Here is a 24094-nt window from a genome sequence, read left to right as displayed (position 1 = left end):
AGGCATTTCTGAATCAACAGGTGGTGTTTCTCTTTGCCCATTTAGTGTCAGAGAAGGTAAATACTAAAAAGCAGACATTTGAAGGGGAAATGTTTCTCATACACCAATAAAAGTGTAAAGAAATTAGATTTGAGAGGGGGTCAGAATCAGTTTGTAAGTGTGCCAGTAGGAAAGTGAGTAAAAAGGTGCCTTCAATGGGGAATATTTGAGGTCCGTTTAATATTTTAGGAGTTTTTAGTTGCCTATTTTGGATTTGTTGTTTCTTGCTTCCCTTGTGGCTGAGACAGTAAAGCGTCTGCCTGCAATGCAGGAGACCTGGGTTCAATCCCTGGGTGGAGAAGATCCCCTGGAGAAGGAAATGGCAACCCACTCCAGTACTCTTGCCTGGAAAATCCCATGGACAGAAGAGCCTGGTAAGCTACAGTCTATGGGGTCACAAAGAGTGGAACACGACTGAGCGACTTCACTTCACTTCAATGACTTTATAATTTAAGAATTTCTTCACTGTAAGAAATAGTCCATGAATGATGATGGTGATATGGTTGATAAAGATTATGGTGACAAGAATCATGGTACGTAGTGGTGAGGTGATAATGATGAGATGATGGTGGTGGTGGTGATAGTGGTGATAAAAGTGGTGGTGTTTGGTGATAGTGACAATGATAGGTGTGTGTTAACTGAGCACTTTGTTTGTGCCAAATTTAGTTCTCACGTGTATTACCTCTAATGTGCGTTAACTCACTTGATTCTCATAGCAGCTTTAACAGGTTGGTGCTATTACTATCCTCACTTTACCTATGAGGACACTGGGGCAGCAGCGCTGGGGACTTGCTCAAAGCACACAGTGCTAATGGCATGCATGAGAAGTCCTAACCTGCATTGAGCCACACTCGTCGCCGGCACTATGCTAAAGAACCTGCCCGCCAACGTGGGAGAAGTATGAGAGAGATGCTGGCTCGATCCCTGGATGGGGAAGATCCCCTGGAGGAGGAAGTGGCAACCCACTCCAGTATGCTCGCCTGGAGAATCCCATGGGCAGAGGAGCCTGGTGGGCGACAGTCCATGGGGTCTCAAAGAGTCAGACACGACCGAGTGACTGAGCGCTCACACACTTCTGCCTCCCCAGCGGTCCCTCAGGATAATGTAATTCTATTTCCCAATTGTGGTGCCTCTTCACAGGTGGGTCAAACCACACACACACACACACACACACACACACACACACACACACACACACCTTCGCAAAAGTGAAGAGGGCACTCAGATTTCAACACTGGATTTCTGAACCTCTGTGCCCTGTGCTCCTCCTCTACATCTGTTTCTGGGGTGAGATTTGCTCCTTTCCGGATAACTGCGCCTCATCCCTGCCTTTGTAGAGCTGTTGGTAGCAGTTGCTGTGAACAGTTTGCTTCCACAACCCACGTATTTAACTACTTCCTTTGGCACAGACAAGAAAACATAAGTATTTCTGTCATGTCCTTGACTTCGAAACAACAGTGGTGGTGTTAGCAGAACCAGAGACTCTGAAGTTCATTGGAAGAAAAATATTTGAAAGGGGAAAAAGAATACAACCCTTACAGTTCCAGCAGGGAGGGAGTACACATTCATGCTATGATGTTAGAAACCGCATGAAAAAGTCGGAGTGCAGAACCCAAACCACTTTCCTCAAGGCTTAGGTAGTCTAGCACTTATTATTTTCTAATGGTTTGTGTATCCATTTTCAGGGCAGGAGCCATCTCAGCACTTCTATGTTCTAAGTACCTAACCAGTATAAATAATAAAAGGAAAACTGACAATTAAATGCTAGTGGGCCTTTTTGGAGCAAAAGATTCATATTTAAGTAGGAGGAGCTAGGGTATTTTCTGTGGGTGTCTGGCATTTCTTTTACTCATTTTCCATTGGGTTTTTGATGTCTTCCATAGCAGGGAGAAGGCAATGGCACCCCACTCCAGTACTCTTGCCTGGAAAATCCCATGGATGGAGAAGCTTGGTGGGCTGCAGTCCATGGGGTCGTGAAGAGTCAGACATGACTGAGAGACTTCCCTTTCACTTTTCACTTTCATGCACTGAAGAAGGAAATGGCAACCCACTCCAGTGTTCTTGCGTGGAGAATCCCAGGGATGGGGGAGCCTGGTGGGCTGCCATCTGTGGGGTCGCACAGAGTCAGATACGACTGAAGTGACTTAGCAACAACAGCATAGCAGATTTGGGAGAAGGCAATGGCACCCCACTCCAGTACTCTTGCTTGGAAAATCCCGTGGATGGAGGAGCCTGGTAGGCTGCAGTCCATGGGGTCACTAAGAGTCAGACACGACTGAGAACTTCACTTTCATGCACTGGAGAAGGAAATGGCAACCCACTCCAGTGTTCTTGCCTGGAGAATCCCAGGGACAGGGGAGCCTGGTAGGCTGCCGTCTGTGGGGTTGCACAGAGTCGGACACGACTGAAGCGACTTAGCAGCAGCAGCATAGCAGATTTGTGGTTTTTTAATATTCTAGATACTTGTTCTTTCCTATTTATATTTATATTCATAAGTATTTTCTTGCTGCTGTGAGTTGTCTCATTTTAATTATAAATTATTCCTGTTGATGAACAGAATTTTTTAATTTTAAAGGTCTCGCTTCTGTAACAATTATTTTTATGATTTGTTCTTACAGATCTTAAAGGTATACTCTCCCAAATTTTCTTCTAAGCATTTTAAAGCTGTCTTTTTGTGTTAAGGGCTTTTCCCGATCTGAACTGATTTTTATATGTGGCATAAGTCAGGGGGGCTAATTTTACTCGTTGTGAAAAGTCAGTTGTACATGCACTTACAAGGCCCTTCGTGTGGTATTTCTGATATTAAAGGAAATGCCAGGAAAGGACATAGGAAAAATTGTAAGCCAGTCCCATCTATAAATACAGAAGCAATAATTCTTTAAAGAATAGCATATTGGACTGACTGAATTTTTAAAAAATTAAGACCAAGTTGCGTGGACATTTGAACATTGTTCAGCTGACAAATGTCGATGTAATCTACCATATCCTCTAGCGAAGGAGAAAGGCCCAGTGATCATCATAATGGATGTGAGAAAGTATTCAGTAAATTTTGTTTACTGTTTATTTTTTAAAAAAACTTTGAAAACTCTAATTTTTAACAACCACTTCAAGCCGTCATGATCTTATCTTAGTTCTTATGCAGTTATTTTCAACATACTATTTTAATACTGTCCTGAAATCAAGTTAAATGATCAGAAACTTGGCTTTCTGGCCCCCGTGTGACTTTGTTTCCTTTATGGATTGCACTCTTGAGATGTATGATTGCGTTGCTTTGAGAGGATGCTTGTTATCCTGTGTGCTTTAGGGATGTTATTGAGTGTAAGTTTGCGTTTTGAACACAGCTGTCCAGGCCTATCCATTTTCTTCTAGCAAATGGTCTTTTTTCAATCATGTGCACACTTACATGCACAAATCATGTGAGCTTAGTGTACATTTTCCTCATGACTTCACTTGCCTGGGAGCTCAAACATATGTTGATCCCATAGCCGCTTTCTTTCAAAGTAAAGTAGAGCAGATAATTTGATGTTGTGGGCCCCAGCTTTAATTTAATGTTCTTGAATTTACTTCCTAAGGTCCCAGTTTCTTCTCTATTAATTTATGATGAGCTGTTTTACTGGGTCTGCCTTAAACTCATGTTTATGAAGCAGCATTTAGAGAATAAGTCTGAGACGAGTCACCTAACTAGTCTCCTCGGCCTGTTCTTGTTCTTCTCTCAGCCAGACGTTCAATGTCTAGATCATTTCTTTTTTTGCTTCCCTGGTGGCTCAGTCAGTAAAGAATCTGCCTGCAATGGGGAACACCTGGCTTTGATCCTGGGACTGGGAAGATTCCGGGAGATTCCTTTTGTGCTTATGATTTTCTGCCTTGCTTTTCGATGTTTCCTGGCCTTCTAAACAAACTGCAAAGACTCGAGTACAAGGATCGGTTCTAATTTACCCCTTGGAGCTGAGAGGCATGTACCAAGTCACTAAGTTAGAAGCACTGTATGAGTGCATGCCCCTAATCTTATGTTGGACTGTGTTGAAACAGCTGCAAAGAGATTTTCATGTAATAAACAAAAACCTCAAAGTTGTAAAAATATTTATAAAGAACTAGAAAGGGATCAATGTTGTTTTAACCAATAAGCTAAGCCTGAGTTTTAACATTATTTGACTGAATTCTATATTGTGAATTAAATACACTTATGGGGAAGTAGGGAGAAGGAAATGGCAACCCACTCCAATATTCTTGCTTGGAGAATCCTGTGGGCAGAGGAGCCTGGAGGGCTGCTATCTATAAGGTCGCACAGAGTTGGACATGACTGAAGCGACTTAGCATGCATGCATGCATTGGAGAAGGAAATGGCAACCCACTCCAGTATCCTTGCCTGGAGAGTCCCAGGGACAGAGGAGCCTGATGGGCCGCCGTCTATGTGGTCGCACAGAGTCAGAAACGACTAAAGCAACTTAGCAGCAGCAGCAGCATGGGGAAGTAGTGGTTTACTGGGAATGAAGTAAGTTTTCTAATCATATCTATATCAGGCATTTATTAAGTCAAGAAAATTGTAAAAATACTATTAGCTTTGAAAGGATATGAGTTAGCTATTCCAAACTGACAGTTTTCTACTAAAGGAAGCATTTTAAGGAATTACAAATTAAAAAGTGCAAAGACCTGAGTTTTGTACAGTGAAAATCAATACAACTAAAGTACAGCTAAAAGTGAAAAAAGAAATCTTGGAAAAACCTCTGTGATAAATGCGATGGTTAAGGGTCAGTATATACACACATTATATAAGTAATTAAACATAAAGTATGTGTGTAAAGAAAATTCAAAGACACTTTATGAAAAGAAACCATGATGTGAACTTTCCCACAACTTTAAGTGCCTGATGTCAAGAGATTATTATTGAGCTCATCATTTGGGAAAAATTATTAAATTGGCTCATGTATAAATAAAAGATAATTAAAATACTGATGAACTACTATTTGCATCCTGTAGAACTAGCAAAAGCTATTCTAAAATGAAAATGAATACTGAAGAGGTTGCAAGGGAATAGTTATCCTGAAAAATTCCCAATAATATTGTAAATCAGAATAATATTTTTAAATAAAAACATTTGTACCCTTTAGGTCAGGAATCTCACTACAAACTTACCAAAAATAAATGACTCAAAGTACTAAAAAGGGAATACTGGTCCACAATCCCTTGAACAAACTCTGGGCAGAACGTGCTTCAGAATTCAGACTTTTTTTTTAAAGATGTTATATGCATCGGCTGTATGTTGTGTAACACCCCACGGATATGAAGTGACATCTTACACTGAAATATATTGGTGTCTGTCTGTGGAACATGTCAGCAAGATAATGACTCACAATGAATTTTGAGTGTAAACTTAAGGGGAAAAAAACAGATTTTGCTTTCAAGCTTGTAAAAAAAAGTTTAGGTTTGTGCTTTTTTATTTCATAAGTATGTGTAAGACCTCATATCGAAATGACATTATTAATATCAGTACTCTTTCTGACACAAATAACACAAACTATGAAACCATTTAAAGTGAGATATCATGGGAAAATTGTTAGAGTAATTTGATGAAATACTAAGAAGACTAAAATTAAGGAAACTATGTACCAATATGCAAAACTGTTTTTAAAATGTTTAAAAACTGGCTCAGTCTTTACTTTGAGATCTTTAATTATAGTTGATGTGAAAATGCAAGCTTGCCTGCCTCATCTGTTCCAATGAGTTCGCGCTATAAGAATTGGATGAATTTGGGGTGCTTTTTTCTATAGACATTACTATTTATAAACATGGATTATGTCAGAAATTTGTAATGAATCTGCTGCTGCTGCTGCTGCTGCTAAGTCGCTTCAGTCGTGTCCGACTCTGTGCGACCCCATAGATAGCAGCCCACCAGGCTCCCCTGTCCCTGGGATTCTCCAGGCAAGAACACTGGAGTGGGTTGCCATCAGTCTTATATTATTTCTGCCATTTTCCTGAGAGACTGTAAAACCATTTTTTGAAAATACTCGTTTCAAATAGATTACCCTTAACTCTCCGTTTTACTCTATAGACAATATTGCATGCAAGCATGCTAAATCACTTCAGTCGTGTCTAACTCTTCGCCACCCCGTGGACTGTAACCTGCCAGGCTCCTCTGTCCATGGGAGTCTCCAGGCAAGAATGCTGGAGTGGATTGTCGTATCTTCCTCCAGGGGGTCTTCCCAACCCAGTGATGGAACCCGCTTCTCTTAAGTCTCCTGCCTTGGAAGGCAGATTCTTTACCACTAGCAGCACCTGCCAGTATTCAGTTCAGTTCAGTCTCTCAGTCGTGTCCCACTCTTTGCCACCCCATGGACTACAGCACGCCAGGCCTCCCTGTCCTTCACCAACTCCCGGAGTTTACTCAAACTCATGTCCATCGAGTCGATGGTGCAATCCAACCATCTCATCCTCTGTCATCCCCTTCTCCTCCTGCCTTCAGTCTTTCCCAGCATCAGGGTCTTTTCCAATGAGTCAGTTCTTCACATCAGGTGGCCAAAGTATTGGAGTTTCAGCTTCAGCATCAGTCCTTCCAATGACTATTCAGGACTGAGTTCCTTTAGGATGGACTGGTTGGATCTCCTTGCAGTCCAGGGGACTCTCAAGAGTCTTCTCCAACACCACAGTTCAAAAGCGTTAATTCTTCAGCACTCAGCTTTCTTTATGGTCCAACTCTCACATCCATCCATGACTACTGGAAAAACCGTAGCTTTGACCAGATGGACCTTTGTTGGTAAAGGAATATCTCTGCTTTCTAATATGCTGTCTAGCTTAGTCATAGCTTTTCTTTCAAGGAGCAGTATCTTTTAATTTCATTGCTGCAGTCACCATCTGTAGTGATTTTGGAGCCCAAGAAAATAAATTCTGTCACTATTTCCATTATTTCCTCATTTGCCATGAAGTGATGGGACCAGATGCCATGATCTTAGTTTTCTGAATGTTGAGTTTTAAGCCAGCCTTTTCACTTTCTTCTTTCACTTTCATCAAGAGGCTCTTCAATTTCTCTTTGCTTTCTACCAAAAGGGTGGTGTCATCTGCATATCTGAGGTTATTGATATTTCTCCCAGCAATCCTGATTCCAGCTTGTGCTTCATCCAGCCCAGCATTTCTCATGATGTATCTGCATATAAGTTAAGTAAGCAGAGTGACGATATACAGCCTTGATGTACTCCATTCACAATTTGAAACCAATCCTTTGATCCATGTCTGGTTCCAACTATTGCTTCTTGACCTACATATAGATTTCTCAGGAAATTCTTCCCATCTCTTTCAGAATTTTCCACAGTTTGTTGTGATCCACACAGTCAAAGGCTTTGGCATAGTCAATAAAGCAGAAGTAGATGTTTTTCTGGAACTCTCTTGCTTTTTCTATGATCCAGCGGATGTTGGCAGTTTGATCTCTAGTTCCTTTGCCTTTTCTAAATACAGCTTAAACCTCTGAAATTTCTCAGTTCACATACTGTTGAACCTTAGCTTGGAAGTTTGAGCATTACTTTGCTAGTGTGTGAGATGAGTGCAATTGTGTGGTAGTTTGAACATTCTTTGGTATTGCCTGTCTCTGGGATTGGGATGAAAACTGACCTTTTCCAGTTCTGTGGAAACTGCTGAGTTAAGGAACCTGGAGGTGTAGGGAAATGATAAGTCACCACCTGAGAGTCTCAGTCAACTCTTTGGTTCCATATGCTCACCCCCATTTGCTTGTGTTTGCATAAACGCAGGCAATACTGCCTCTGCAATTTGCCCATGTCCTAGGCGGAATGTTCATCAGAATAAAAATAAAGTTGACCTAATCACGTGGAACCTCTATTTTCTCATCTATAAATGAAGATAATGAGTAATGTTCTTGTTGAAGATAAACTAGGCAGTCAGAGCATCTCCATTTGAATCGCAGCTTTTCACTTCCTTAGCTCTGCAATCAATGCTAATTTAGTAAGTGGCCTCTGCTGTGTTGTTTACTGTGTTAAAACCATGTAATAACCTGGAGAGCCTGCCATGTGACAATGTCTACGCTACTTGCAAGAGCACATCGCTCCCACTTATGAGATCAGAAGTTGAGGCTCACGCACACAGACTACATGATAATGCTGGATCTCTTCTAGCCCTCCCCACTTGACAGTGCAGGCAGAGCATTGACATGGGGACAGCCTTGGGTGGAAATCAAAGACGAGCAGGAGAGATGCTTTCAGAACAGTCCTCAAAGTAGAACGTGAGGAATGTGATCTGGTGAGTAGTATGGTACCAATGCCAACTTCTTTAAGAACCTGTGAAGTGTTAGCAGTAGAGCCAACAGGTGATAGGACATGGGAACCCTGGCACCTTATTTCTGTAGTTCTGTACAACTGAAAAGACTGCAAAATGGAAACATTTTTAAAAGTGACATATCCGGGAGCATTTATGAAACAGGTCCACTGGAATATCATGGACTTTATTCCTAGTGCCCAGGGTAGAAATTGGCACTTTGTTGGTACACAGTTACTAGTGAATGAATGAATGATTCACTCACCTCAGTAATAATGAATGACAGCTAAGACACAGGCTCATCACTGGGTTCCAGAATAGCTCACTAGGAAGTGTTTTCCTGTATAAAAAGGTAAGGTGACATCAGAGCAGGTATTAATTGAACACCTCTTGGTAAGTGTGGGACACTCAGGGTGCATTTTCTGATTTATTCTCAGTCCAAGCAGGCAGTGCTGAGTTTCAGCTGTCCGTCCGTGTCCTGGGATGGTGAGCCTACACTTGCGCCGCGCTGCAAGGTGTGTGTGTTGGGATCTGGGATGGCACAGAGGGGCGAGACAAGCGGTGCTGGAAGCAGGGTGCGTAGGAGCCAGTTGTCCACACAGGGGGCCCTGTTCAGGGAACTGTCCTGCTGAACTGAATGCAGGCCAGTGGGCAGAGATCGAAGTCTAATCTGCCTTGGTCATCGTGTGAGATAGACGCTGATCCATTTGCTCATAAGCTTGTCTCAAAATACATAGTCAGAAGCTAGAGGCCAGGTGCAGTGGTCTTGTGCCTCTGTGAGGACTGCTTGATTTAGCTGGATGGACGTAATTGGTTCTGGAGTCAGATGGATTGGGTTTGGGTCAAGGTGCATCTCTTACAGGCAGGTTGCTTCATTTTGAGCTTCATTCTTTTCTAGTGAAAGGGGGTTACTACCAGTCCCCCCTTTGAGTGATTACCATCATAGTGATTAAGAGAATTTGGAGATGGAAAGGACTGGAATGAAGTCCTTAGGCATCAATAGGTGCCCCTTGCTATGATGATTATCCTGATCTGCACCAAACACATGCAGCTTTGTTTAAATCCCGCTGCTCTTTCATACCTCGCTGCCAACATTCCATCACAGTATATGCATTTTACAGTTTCAATATGTCATCTTTGCAAATGAAGTGTCAGAAAAATGGAAATAAAATCTCTAGAGAAAACCTTTTTGCCCATAATTTGTGGTCTTGTAAATTTAGAAGTCATATTCTGCAGATTTTTTTAAAAAGTAAATCATAAAAGATATAAATAGGTCTTCCTGTGTCCCCATAATCAGTCCCACTTCCTTCCTGCTCACACCATAAGAATCCACTCACCTAAATTTAGCAGCTTTTGTTCAGATTCACATTTTAAAATTTCTACTGTATATATATATATATATATTTTCTGTATAATACATAGCATTGTTGTGCTTTTAAATGTTATAAGATGATATTCTTTTTTTTTTTTTAATTATTGTCCATGAAGTAAAGTTGCTGGGTAGTAAGGTACACCTATACTCAACTTTACTACTGTCAAATCCCTCTTGAATTGTGTCAGCATCAAACTTCCATTAACAGTTTTGGATGATGTAGATCTTTGTCAACAACATTTTAGTTACCTATCTAGTAAATTCCTGGAAAAGGGCATGGCAGCCCACTCCAGTATTCTTGCCTGGAGAATCCCATGGACAGAGGAGCCTGGCGGACTCTTCAGTGCATGGGGTCACAAAAAGTGGGACATGACTGAGTGAGTACCACTACATCTGGTGACTGTGTTTGTTGTAACCACCACCAATGATCATACCAACGGCAACAATGCAGCTGGAGGAATAAGCGCGTCTCAGTGATTCTTTCTCGGCAGCACGTGTGTGCCGCCTTCGATTTGCTCCTGCTTTTGCTACTGTGACTGGTGACCACTTCTTTCTGAGCGCAGTTTCCGTCTCCCGAGAAACATTCTGAGCTAGGAGTCGAAAACTCTCTTAGACCTTGAGTTCCTATAATAGTCTTTATTTTTCCAATACTCTTGGATAATAGATTGAGCAAAAAAAAAAAAAATTCTGTTAACATTTAGTTTTCCTCAACGCTTTGAAGATACTATAAATATTTTCTGATCAGTGAAGAAGTTCCTGCAGGCCCATTTTGTTCCTTCTCGGATCAAATATCTTCCTTCTCTGGTTATTTAACTTTTGTCTTTTGGCGTTCTGTAATTCCACCTAAAGTCTGTGATGGTTCATTTCATTATTATGTATTGACTCGACTGGACCATTTGGTCAAAGATTATTCCAGGTGTTTCTGTGACGGTAATTTTGGATGGGGTTCCTTCATACATTGGCAGGCTGAGTAAACCAGATTGCCCTTCATGGGCTTCCCTGATAGCTCAGTTGGTAAAGAATCCACCTGCAATGCAGGAGACCCTGGTTCGATCCCTGGGTCAGGAATATCTGCTGGAGAAGGGATAGGCCATCCACTCCAGTATTCTGGCCTGGGGAATTCCATGGACTGTATATTCCATGGGGTCGCAAAGAGGCGGACACGACTGAGCACCTTTCACTTTCAGGGTGTGGCTGGGGCTCATCATCTGATTGGCTGAAGGCCTGATGGGAATGAAGGACTGACCCTCCCTAAGCGAATCCCGCCTGTGGCCTCGGCTGGAGCATCAGCTCCTTCTGTGTCTACAGCAGCCTCCAACCCTCACACCCAAGCTGGGACAGATGATTTCATGAGGTACTTCCTTATAAGAATCCTCTTTATATGTATATTATTAATTCTGTTTCTCTGGAGCCCCCTGAAGAATGCAGAATTAAGTGTGTGTGGATATTTATCCTGCCGAGAATTGATGTGCTCCTCCGACGTGAGAGGTCTTGACGTTCAGCAGTCCTGAGCAGTCTGCCCTTGCGTCCGTCTCGGCCAAGCTCTCTATCTCCTCCTCTGGTGCTCAGACTGGGCACGTGCTGGCGGCCTTGTCTCTTAACAGTTCCTTTCCGTGTCCTTTCCGTGTCCTGACTTTTTGGTCCAGTTGTGTTCTATGTAATCTTCCATTCCACCTTCTGCTTCACCAGCTCTCGTCTCCGTCATCCAATATGCTGCTTATTTCTTTTTCTGTTTTCAGTGACTATATGTCCATTTCCAGAAGCTGTTATTTGGTTCTTTTTCAAATCTGCCTGCCTCTTTCTTCATGACATTTGGCTGTGTGGTTCCCAGCCCTTTCCTATCTGAGAACTCCGAGTACACCTGTCATTTTTCCCTCTTGTCCTAGTTCTTGAAGTGGGGGGAGTGCCAGTCTTTGGTTTGCTGTATGTACATAGCCTCTGTGTGTCTTTGTCTCCCATTTGGTCATTTTTCACGTTGGTACCTTTTCACCAGGAAGCATGTGTGGTTTAGGGGGTGGCCACATTCTTCCAGATGGATATTATTTTGCTTTTGGCAGGTGGCCCAGGAGCAGCACCTCCCTGTGAACCATCCTTAGGCTTTTTTTTTTTTTTTTGCCCCAGGGGGTGGGTTCCCACACCGCACAGACACAGTGTAAGTTAGATCCCAAATCCATGCAGTCATCATGTTTTACTCCTCAGAGATCTTTCTTTTCCCTGAGAGGCCAGGGAAGCATGTGCTGCCTGCAGTCTCTCTTTCCAGTGAATAGATCCTTCTAGCTTCCGTTTCTGTGGGGACGCAGCCCATGTAGAGTCCCAGGTCCAAGCTGATGTCTCAGCTTCATTTCCCCAACTTGCCTGGACCCGAAGCCTCATGCCGTATCCACGAACAAGAGGTGAACATTGCCTGGGCACCTGGGTGTTGCATTTGGGACCTACAGGTAACCTGTGACTAGAGGTGCTATTTTTGGCAAAAAAGCATTGTTCCTGTCCCGCTCGTGATCAGATTGTCGTTTTCCGCTGCATCTGTACAGCAGTTTTCACATTCCGCGCTTTCTTGGCTCCTCTGAAAGCTCAGTGCAGGAAGAAGAGGCTGTGAGGGACAGTAAGTAATGAGAAAGTGGCATTACATCTTTTGAGACTGGAGAACAGTTTAATTTTCTCCTATCAAACAACTGGGTATTTTAATAATCTTAGCCTTTTAAAGTCTCAGACTTTCAAGTTTCCTTACATCTTTGACATGATTTCTCTTTGCACATTCCACCCACACTTTATGAGCATAATAACATGTTAACGCTTTATTCTTCTGCTGTGCTTTTTATTCAGAGAATTCCAAGCACTTTGTAGACCTTGCCATTTATCCTGACAACACCTTTGCAAATTGTGGAAGCTAGTTGGTTAGCGGGAGAGTCAGTTGAATGGAACATGAGGACCAGGGAGCCCAGCACTGAAAACAGAATATCAGATTATCCCATTAACAAGCTCACACACGTGCAGCCAGAAACAGAAGAAGAGTCTTTCCCCTTGCCCAGCTCAAGGAAGGGGTTTTAACCTAAAACAATGTAGAAGAAAGTAAATCACCATCCTGCATGCTCTTCAGAGAAGAGACTTAATAGGCTAGCTTCTTGCTCGCTTTTGGTTTATATCTCTGACTTTATGGGGCATGGCTGGTGAAGTTTTCAGCGAGATGAGAACAGGGCTTGCTGGGATAATTGCAGCAGGAAAGAAAGCATGTCTGTAGCCCTGATCAACAATGTAGGAAGTGGAGGGCGTGCCATTTCTGGAACAGCACAGCCTTCCTTGGCACTGAGAACCTGTGGGCTTGAGAGCAGGTGGTGGTCAGTCATCCAGACAGATGACTGGCATCTCAGAGAACTGTCGCCGGGAACCAGGGCCTAAGGGCGAAAATGCCACCAGGCTCCTGTAAGAGAGCTGTCAAAAGGTGAAGGGCTGCGGGGACATCGTGTGGAGTTGGCTTAACCCTGGAAATCCCTGGGTGGTAAAGCAGGGAGAAGGAGAGCGTGAAATAACAGGAGGGCTAAGGCTACGTTACCATCAGAAAGCTGGTCGAGTTGCTTCAGATGAGAACTCGCTTACCGTCACGTCTCCTGAAAGCTATAGCAAAACAGACAACAGGATGAATTAACTCAAAATGAGACGCTTCTCACTGTGTGGTCCATCCCGTGCTAGGATGAACTTTCTCATACAGGAACACTATTTCCCTGTCATAACTACATCCAGAAAAGTTCATTTTGTGAGTTTCACATAAAGGGATCTGAAAACCATGGGCATGTCTTCAGTAGCAGTTTTACCAAAAATGTGGAGGCATTTACCTAAATGTAAAGGCATTTACCAAACATGCCTTTATTGTCTCCTTCTTACCTTGGCCCTTGATACCAGGGGAAAGGAAATACTGAGTCTCCTGCAGGTCTAGCTCACCAAACAGATGATAACTCTTTCTGAGCCCTTACTACATCCTAGGCATAGTGCTGAGTTCCCTAATGCCTGAATGCGTACAGTCTTTGGAGTAACACGATGCAGTGTGTCCATCCCGTGGGTAAGGAAGCCGAGGCCCAGGAAGGCTAAATGGCTCGCTGTTGCCACACTATTGAGAGAGGAAGTGTTAGCGTTTAAACCGGAGTCTGGGCTTCAGAGGGTAGGCATTTTACTGCTCTGCAGCATTTCCTGGATCAGTAGCACTTGGACAGGGCTTGGAGAATTGTCCTTGAGATGCACTCAGACTTTGATCCCACGTGACATTTTTATTGGTTTGCTCTTACTGTGTTAAAGTAACTATTAGGTTTTCTCTTTAGAAAATTGGTATGTATTGATAGCAGCAGTTCATTTTCCCACTCTTCCAGTTACTAATGCAAAACCCTGGAGTCATCCTTTGCTGACTGTCCTCCAGCCACGCTGGTCTTTGCCCTTCCTCCAACCCCGCAGGCGCGCTCTGCCCGCTGTACGTGATGTTGTTGTCCAGTCGCTCAGGTGTGTCTGTGGACTGCAGCACTTGGTGCTTCTGCCCTGAAGCCTCTTCCCCAGGTAGTCTCAAGGCTCCCTCCTTCAATCCCCTCCTGTCTCTGCTCAAATGCCTACTTGGCACAGGAGAGTCCAGACCCCTCACCAAACACCACAAGCCCCTTCCCTACCTGACTCCCACAGCACTCACCACTTGCCTGCCTGCTTGACGGCAATATTTCTCTCCTGTCTGTCTCTCCCAGGGGCTGGGTTTGCCTGTCACGTTTTCTGCTATGTCTCCGGGACCCACAGGACGATGGTTCCCTCTGGAGGTGTAGGGTGTAAGGAGGGGAAACCCCAGAGCTTCTGGAGTGGGGTGGTATTCTATTGCTGGCCTGGGTACCTGCATCCTGAACTACTTGCTCACATTTTTGTATGCATGCTGTAGAGAGGATAGTGCAGAAAGCCCTCTGGGATCAGAGGGAGTGATGCATTTGACAAGGGGACCTCAAATAGAGAAAGACTTCAGAGCAAACGTGGCTTTTGGCTTTCAGTTCAGTTCAGCCGCTCAGTCGTGTCCGACTCTTTGTGACGCCATGAACCACAGCATGCCAGGCCTCCCTGTCCTTCACCAGCTCCTGGAGTTCACCCAAACCCATGTCCATCGAGTTGGTGATGCCATCCAACCGTCTCATCCTCTGTCGTCCCTTTCTCCTCCTGCCCTCAATCTTTCCCAGCATCAGGGTCTTTTCAGATGAGTCACCTCTTCGCATCAGGTGGCCAAAGGATTGGAGTTTCAGTTTCAGCATCAGTCCTTCCAATGAACACCCAGGACTGATCTCCTTTAGAATGGACTGGTTGGATCTCCTTGCAGTCCAAGGGACCCTCAAGAGTCTTCTCCAACACCACAGTTCAAAAGCATCAATTCTTCGGCACTCAGCTTTCTTTATAGTCCAACTCTCACATCCATACATGACTACTGGAAAAACCATTGCCTTGACTAGACGGACCTTTGTTGGCAAAGTAATGTCTCTGCTTTTTAATATGCTGTCTAGGTTGGTCATAACTTTCCTTCCAAGGAGTAAGCGTCTTTTAACTTCATGGCTGCAATCACCATCTGCAGTGATTTTGGAGCCCAGAAAAATAAAGTCATGGCACGCATCGGTAGAAATAGAGGAGGGGTGTGGAAGTGCTGGGAAGGAGGGTTTTCCTTCAGCTTTACCTTTACTTGTTCTCAGGGTGCCCTACTTTTTTTTTTTTTTAACCCAGTCTTGAGTTTTGAGTGGGCTTGGGTTGTTGTTGTTTTTTCTTTGTCTTTTAATTGGAGTGCAACTTCTGGTAATTTTTTCAGAAAACATGTACAGGTGGCATATTATATATATTATATATATATATATATATGAAAGTCTATCAGCTGCCTTCAAAACACAGCTTGACTTCTCAGGTCATTCGATCACAAACAGCAAAAATTTGCTCCACTGTCTCCAGCTTGTGGTGGTACCTAGAAGCCTGCAGCTCATCTGGTATGCCCTTAAAATAACCTGAGACTTTTTTCTGCCTAATAATCCATGGCAGGCATGGTTATCTGAGAACAGATATGAACACTTTCAATATTTGCTCTCCCCTTTGCAGTTTTTTTTTTTTTTTAATGTTCACCTTTGAAGTTATCACCCCTGTGGACCCTCATCAAGCTAATGGTTTTAACATACTTAAGTCAGAGGTTTACTAAGACTGATCCCATTAGTACAATGACCCCCACAAACTTTGGATCCATGTGGCTGGGCCCCAAGGTTACCCATTGAGCACCCCAGTAAGGTGAGTATTGGGTTACTGCCTCCCAGTGGTAGAAGCAGGTGGTGATTATTTATTCTTGGGCTTCCCTAGTGGCTCAGCTGGTAAAGAATCGGCCTTTAATGCAGGAGACATGGGTTTGATCCCTGGGTCGGGAAGACCCCCTGGAGAAGGGAATGGCAATCCACTCCACTATTCTTGCCTGGAGAATCCCATGGACAGAGGAGCCTGGTGGGCTATAGCCGGGGGGTCACAAAGAGTCAGACATGACTGAGCGACTAACTTTTCGCTTGTGTCTCTTCACACAAACTGTAAAAAAAAAAAAAAGGTTTCCAACTCTCCATGTTTGAAACAATTGCTTTAAGTAATTTATCCAAATATTCTTTTGTTTTACTTTATCTCTTTATGTCTTTAAGTTTGAAAATTAAATCAGGATTTTAAAAACTCTATTGTATTTTGAGTGTTTTGCTTCTGAAGAAGGCTGATATTCAATTTCACTGAAATTGAATTTTCACTGGAAAGCTTTAAATACACCCATTTTCCCTGACCTCTCTTTAATTCACGTCATTCAAAGACAGTTCTTTTATGAAAAATGTTTATAATTACTCCATGATATAAATTAGTCGACACAGAAAGCAGAGTCCCCAAAACTAAGGACTTGGAGATCAACTTGGGCCCTAAAAATCAGAGCTGTTTGGCCCAGGTGGTGGTTTAAGTTTCACTGGGGATGGGAGTGTCTTAGAATGTGGCACCATCTCTCCCAGGCTGCTTGCTGTTCTTACTCCAGGGTATTTTACATTTTCATGTATCTTTAGTTCAGTTCAGTCGCTCAGTTGTATCCGACTCTTTGTGATCCCAAGGATTGCAGAACGCCAGGCTTCCCTGTCCATCAGCAACTCCCAAAGCTTGCTCATGTATCTTACCTACACTTTAGATGGCTTAAAAATGCATTTTGCCTAAACATGTTATCATTGCAATATCCTTGTTCTTTTTTCTTTTTCTTTTTTTTTTGCTGTTCCAGCTCTTCTAGTATTCTCATATTCATTATCATATCAGCATCTTGGGGGGGTCAGTTTTTTTGCCTGGTGAAAACTGGCATGTTGGAATTGTAAATGGATTCTTTGTCTTCAGACGCTTCTCAGAACGTGTATTGTTTTGGAGAAACTCTGCGTGGAGGCTGGAGAGCTAGTCTTTGTGCTGGGTCAGTGCCAGCGCCCACGTCACTCCTGAAGGAGGGGTGAAGCCAGCTCTGAGCTGGCTGACGTTTGTGCCCTCCTCTCCTGGCGCGTGGTGAGACCCACGAGTTTCTTCTTGTGCTCCGGAAGCTGCTCCGTAGGTGCTTAGAAGAGTAGCTGGGCAAAATGAGAGCAACGGTGTTGACTCTGAGACTCCAGGAAAAAGGGTCAGCCACTCTAATGAGCTTTCAGAGATTCTGCCAGTAGATAACTTTTACTTTGGGGTGCAGGGCCTCAGAAGAAATCCCATACAAGCAGAGTTCCTGCAAACTGCCGTAGATCTCACTGTCTTATCTTCTCAAGAGTGTGTGTGTGTGTGTTGGGGGTGCATGGGATTCCTTGAATGGTTGGATTTTTGCCTAGTTTTCTACTAAAAACTAAGGCCCAGTTGTCTGAGAAGAAAACAATTTAAATCCCTTTTGCTTCTTTCTCCCTGGCCCCCCTTCTCATTTTTGCAAACATACAAAGCAGCTTTGAATTTTGGTCTTTTCAGCAGCATAAGATGAAAAGCAGCTGGACAAAATAAAATGTCTTCATTTTTCTTTGGAAACATTGGTTATTGAACTTATGTTTCATTAAATAAACAAACAGGCTAAGATTTTTCCTTGCAGTGAATCAAGTGACTGGAGAAGAAAGCAAATGATTTATTCATTTCTTTTATAGTTTTTGATCTCCTGGCCCTCTTCCTCCTATCTGTTCCCTCCACATTTCCATAAACATTTTGAATTCTTGAGTAGATCACTGTGGCTTCAGCCTTAGGAAAATAACCAGTGAGCCAGCTCAGGAGACACTTGCAGGCCATCTGAGAATTTGGGGCCAGCTTTCTTGCAGTAATTCCTTCCTGGACCCTGAACTCTTTTCAGAGAAAGGAGGGAAGAGGAAGAGACACCTAGAATTAACTTTTTAAAAATCCCTGGACTCCTGGAAAGGCTCCTTGGCTTCAGCAGGCACGAGTCCCTCCCGATTCACTGGAGGGCGGCTTTTCTCTGACAGGCTCTTCATGCTGACCTCTGACGTAAGCTCCTGAGCAAGAATCATGACACAAAGTTAAGTAAAATTTGGTTGCAACCTTATTATGTGATTCTGAAGAGGAAACGGGTGTCAGTAATCAAGAACTCTCCTCCGTGTTGGTCACGGAGCTTCTGCGGTCAGCGCTTCTGTGTGAAGTCAGCCCTCAGCTCGTCCTGGGGGGCCTGGTGTGCGGTCATCACAGCTGGGAAACCATGTCCTGTCTGGTGCTGGGCCCACAGCACGTACTCCGGCCTGGAGGCAGGGTGGCTGGAAGGGCAGAGATGCCTTAGCGCGCGCTCCCCTCCGGGGCCACTGAAGGATCCTTTCCGTGGGACTGTCTGTTGACATGATGGCACATTCACGTTTTCTTCTCCGTAGGCTCGCCCGTCTGCCCTTGGGGTTGCTTTCTGTTTTGTTGGTTTGGAGCACATTTGGGCTTCTCCATAATCTCCAGTTGAAGTGGAGGACTTTTCCCAGAGGGGAGTTTCGGCTTATTTTCCTTGAGTAGGCATCTGTTCTTATAAAATACGGTGCTGTGTGTTCAACTCAGCAAGGGACGTCCTGTGTTATCCTGTGCCCTGATGTCGGGAGGGATGGGTCTGCCCAGAGAAGCTCTTTCTCAGGCTGGGTGGGATCCACTGGACACCTCCACCCTGCCTTTTACAAACAAGCCAGCAAGGATGACTGGTCCAGCAGCATTCTGACTTGCAGCCACTGAGTTTTGGCAGGCCTCCTCCCACTAGCTTTCTCCTCTTTTTTTTTTTTTTTAGCCCCGCGGTCATCTCTTCAGGTTTTTGCTGACATTATTTGAATTGTGTCATCTGAATAGTCATTTATTTTGCTTACTTATAAGACTAGCTATGTTTGTCACTAAATGTGAAATTTTGAAGATTTTCATCTAACTTGAGGAAAAAAAATTTTTTTTGATGTTTCCTCATTAAGTTTTTCCCAACACGATAATGTTTTCCAGTTCTGTAGAATGTTTCTCAGTTTATGTATCTGATCGCTTCCGAGAACAGAGGACTGCTGGAGTTGGGTATGCTTCCTCCCTCACTTCCTCCAAGAGCTGGAACACTGCAGGACGTGAGCGTTCTCCTGGCATGCGTTGTCTTTGCTCTGTGAAACCCTGGAAGTTTTTCCTGTAAACTGTGTGGCTCCTTGGTTCTTCCTCCCCCTGCCTTGCACGTGCATAGTAGCACAATATATTATATACTTGTCTGTGTTAAATGAAGTAGAAATAGCGCTGTTATTTCCAAGACCATATTCTCAACCGTGGGAGTGAGACTCTGAAGAAGACAGACGGCACTGATTTCACTCAACTTCTGTAGCTTGAACCAGGTGGACAGGGCCCTTCAAAACCCCTGCACTCACAGCCGTCTCATTCACTGGACAGGTGGACGAGCTGCCATGTCAGATTTTGTAGATGATGGCATGGAGCTGGAGGTCCAGCTGGACGCATGGTGAAGGTCAGTAGTGGCAGAGAGAGTATGTCTTTATGGGAAGCAACAGAAGAAGAACCTGGAAGCAAAAAGGTGGTGGCAGGGGAGGCCTTCAGTCAGACTGTAAGGAGAGATCAGTACAAATGGCTGACCTTCCTCGTAAGTGTCACAAAGCAGAGAAGGGTGTCTTTAGGAAGAGGGAATGAAGAAGCAGCCCCGAGCCTTAGGGGTCACCGTAACCTGGTCCTCGCGCCTGACTGCAGAGTCTCGTGGATTCTCATGGATTTGGAACAGGAGATGCCCTGAAATGAAACCTGCAGCATTTCAGTCTTCTGCGTCCCCGGAGAGGAAGCCTGCCTCTGCAGCAGTAAGAAGGACGACCCTGGAATCCGATGTCGTCTCCAGGGATGATCAACAGTCTCCAGCTTTCGCGCGTTTACCCTGCTTGACTGCACCCTGCGGTTTTCACACTGCATTCCCTTCTACCCACTTATTGGTAATAGAAGTAAACCTCAATTAATTAGTGCCATTCTGCAGTAAATGTGGAAATTTGGACAAACTTCCGTTAATGACACCTTTAAGTATAGCTTAGAGAAACTGCAAGTACCTGGTAGGTGTGAGAAAAGAAATTTTGAAATTACCCTTTGCACAGCCAAAGGCTAAGTGCCTAGATGGATCTCATGAAGATGTATTTATGTATAAATTACTGTTGATATTTCAGGTTAGTAAAGACAAGTTACAAGCCTCAATTCTAGGTAGTCTTTCTCCAGCAGTCTAACAGCCTGCCTGTTGCTCTGTCAGAATGATAGTTATGGGAATAATAACTTAATTTTGCGTCTGTATTGCTCTTCTGGTGTTCTTACCACCTTTTCCCATTTGTAACACTATTGGTCTCAAAATGGCCCTGAGGAGAACAGTAAAGAATTTAAAACCTCATTTGATAGATGAAAAACCTGTAGAGAAGGAGATTAGACTTCTAGTGTCTTTCCAGATCCAACATCATCATGCTATGAATTTAAATAAAATCTCCAGTTTCATATAATGTGTATATGCCAAAGTCTCCCAGCATTAAATCTTCCTCTTGTGACCCTGTGTATGCACACAGATTAAGGCCATTTTAAATGGAGTGTTTTGCTGACTAATCTTCAGACTTTTAATTGTGATGAACTATATGCTAGAAACATTTAACCTGTAGCATACACCAAAAGCCTGATTAGTCTTGATAGCTTATATAATTCATGGCATGCATTTCTCAGTGAAATAAAATTCTTTTTTTTTCTTTTCCAGTTTCTCTCAGAGCAATTTTATTATTTGAATGAAATTCACAGACTGACCTCCAAGGGAAAATTAAAAAAAAAAATTATACTCTTACTTTATTCCTTGTTTGCTCGCACACCTTCAGAATTGGTTTGAAAGCGAAAGTGTTACTGGTCAGTCATGTCCGACTCTTTGTGACCCCATGCACTGTAGCCCACCACGCTCCTCTGTCCATGGAATTCTCCAGGCAAGAATACCAGAGTGGGTTGCTTTTCCTTCTCCAGGGGATCTTCCAGACGCAGGGATGGAACCCATCAGCAGGCAGATTCTTTACCATCTGAGCCACCAGGGAAGCCTGTGTGTTTTGATCACTGGGAGATTCGGGATGCGCACGGCCCTCCGGGGACTTAGGAGCGTGACAGACGTGGCTTGGATTTCCAGCTCCACTGCTCCTTGCCTGTGCCCTGGTGAGCATGTCCTTCCGCTGAGTGTGAGCAAGTGAAATTTCATGTGAAAGAGGACAATGCAGGCTCACTGTTTTCACTGGATATGGCACGTTGTAAGCAGAAGGACTCAGAGATCATTGTACACTAGATAGAAAGCGCTCACCCCCACCTCCTGAGAAAGCGAAGAGGAAAGAGCGCACGTGGAGACGTGGACGAAGGGGAAACTGAGATGCTTCTGGAGTGAATCTCAAGGCTTGTCACTGCCATCCAGGTGAGAGGTCCACAGCCTCCCCCGCTGGGCACTCTGGACTGCCACGGCTGGTGTGACCGTGGCTCCGGTCAAGTCCGCTTTGAAGTCATAGCTGTGTGTTTATCTCCTCGGCTGGTCTGTACGTATCCAGAGAGAGGAGGGTGAGGGCCTGATCATTCACTTCGTTGTCTAAAGCAGAGGGTGATGTGCCCGGGTTCATGTTTTATTTATATCAAATCAAGAGGAGTTATTATATATTATATTAATTCAAGTAAAAAGACTGTCCAAACTAAGCTTCTGGGTGCAAAATATAGATTTATTTATTTTCGAACAAATTTTATGAAAGGGTTCGTAAGACCAATGGGCTTTGTTGTTTTACCTGCAAAGGTGTGACATAATGTTACCTGATTTATCAGCATGCTCAGCGGGAGGAAAGGCCCTGAGCTTTGTTATATACCAGACTTCACAAGTGTCTTGCCTCACCTGGTGTTGCTCTGGCATGAATATGAATAAAAACAAACACTTTACCACTTGTGTCATAGTTATAAACCAGCTGTGCAGAATTAAGTCAAAGGAATCCACCTTCCGTTTTTCACAGATAATGGTAAATGTAGTAGGAAACTGGTCGTATTTGCTTTCTATCACAGCATTGGTCATGTTTGGAAATAGATTTCCATAAAGTTCATCCAACCTCAAGATGAGGTTAATCTGGTACAATTATCTGACATAACCCTGTAACTAATTCTTTACCACTCAAAAAATTGGACGGAAATATATTTGATTACATTTATAAATTTGTGCTCTAACACCCACATAAGAAATCATTTTGGAATCCCTAGGTTTAGAAAAGAGTGTAGTGCCCTGAGAACTGTAATTTCAGCACCAACAATTGGTTGCTAAATGTGACAAGATTGTAATCAACAGTCCTCAGAGGAAATTTTTAACAGCTTTAAGAGTTTCATTAGAGCCTCAGCTTCTCTTAATTTATATATCAGCATCTTTTTGTCTAGACCATACTCACTTTATGTCATTTAACATTATAATCAATGAATTAAACGAAGTGCCAAAATGTGTAATGTGGGTGATATTTATAGGCCAGTGAGTTTACAGATGGGGTTGGTGTGCCTACTGGGTACAAAGATCCGACTCCTGTGTGACTGAGTGTGGTAGGGAGGGCAGTGAATGTCCTTCCTGTTCTGTTTACTACAAAGAAACTGTTTACTAGAAAAAGCATCTGGATTCTATTACTTCTTAATTCACCGTAGATCATGGATGGAGTCCGGAACCACTTACGATGTAAGCGGCATTACAGTATGGACAGGAAGTAAGGGTGACAAGAAAGCCTCCCCAGAGTTGAGAGGTTCACATTCAACATCCCTCCTAGAAAATTCTCTTGGGTCTTAATTCACACCCCGAAGTATCAGTTCAGTTCAGTTCAGTTCAGTCGCTCAGTCGTGTCTGACTTTTGTGACCCCAGGAATCGCAGCACGCCAGGCCTCCCTGTCCATCACCAACTCCTAGAGTTCACTCAGACTCACGTCCATCGAGTCAGTGATGCCATCCAGCCATCTCAGCCTCTGTCGTCCCCTTGTCCTGCCCCCAGTCCCTCCCAGTATCAGAGTCTTTTCCAATGAGTCACCTCTTCGCATGAGGTGGCCAAAGTACTGGAGTTTCAGCTTTAGCATCATTCCTTCCAAAGAAATCCCAGGGCTGATCTCCTTCAGAATGGACTGGTTGGATCTCCTTGCATTCCAAGGGACTCTCAAGAGTCTTCTCCAATACCACAGTTCAAAAGCATCAGTTCTTTGGCGCTCAGCTTTCTTCACAGTCCAACTCTCACATCCATACATGAGTACTGGAAAAACCATAGCCTTTACTAGATGGACATTTGTTGGCAAAGTAATATCTCTGCTTTTGAATATGCTATCTAGGTTGGTCATAACTTTTCTTCCATGGAGTAAGCGTATCAGTTACCTTGAAGCAAATAAAAAGTAATACAGTGTTTTCAAGTTAAGAAGTCACGAATTGGGCATGACATCATTTCCTACCAAACACTTAAATATTTTTGAAGTGTACTTTCCTAGCTCAAGGTTCAGAAGAAGTGATAGAATGCATGAAATCATCAGCCCTTCATACTAGAAGTCTGTCTCAGCCAGAGCAAGAAAGCCCTTGTATCTTTGTCCTCCTGTCCTGCCTAACAGAGGCCCAGTTCTAGTCCCTACAGTGCAAGGCAACACATTTTATTTTTGAATAGCTCAATAGAAAGTTCTTTATAATGAGTCAGTCTCTCTCTCCATATAATTCTTTTAATCTTCTACATTTAAAAATGTCTAATTGCTGGTTTGTATGGCATTCTTAATTTCTAAGACTACAGATGTTGCGCTCAGTTGCTCAGTCGTGTCTGACTCTTTTGCGACCCCATGGACTGTAGCCCGCCAGGCTCCTCTGTCCATGGGCTTCTCCAGGCAAGAATACTGGAGTGGGTTGCCACACCCTCCTCCAGGCTATCTTGCCAACCCAGGGACTGAAACCAGGTCTCCCGC

At 43.6% G+C, this 24094-nt stretch overlaps 1 protein-coding gene across 2 annotated transcripts in view; it reads left to right on the top strand.

Moving 5' to 3' along the window:
• The window catches only part of PDE10A (phosphodiesterase 10A), a 581099-nt gene that overhangs the window by 219595 nt on the left and 337410 nt on the right, over window positions 1–24094 (top strand). Inside the window, exon 1 of one of the 2 annotated variants that reach the window (XM_012183244.5) lies at window positions 19844–21572. The exons of the other annotated variant lie outside the window; for it this stretch is intronic. The gene's annotated coding sequence lies outside the window, so the exon portion shown is untranslated. Of the gene's footprint in view, window positions 1–19843; window positions 21573–24094 lie in introns of those variants that run through there. 2 annotated transcript variants of the gene reach the window in all.

This window comes from Ovis aries, chromosome 8 (genome assembly GCF_016772045.2).
Source record: "Ovis aries strain OAR_USU_Benz2616 breed Rambouillet chromosome 8, ARS-UI_Ramb_v3.0, whole genome shotgun sequence".
Lineage (NCBI taxonomy): Eukaryota > Metazoa > Chordata > Mammalia > Artiodactyla > Bovidae > Ovis > Ovis aries.
The sequence above is the reverse complement of the archived record's forward strand: the minus strand, read 5'-3'. Positions and strand labels throughout refer to the sequence as shown.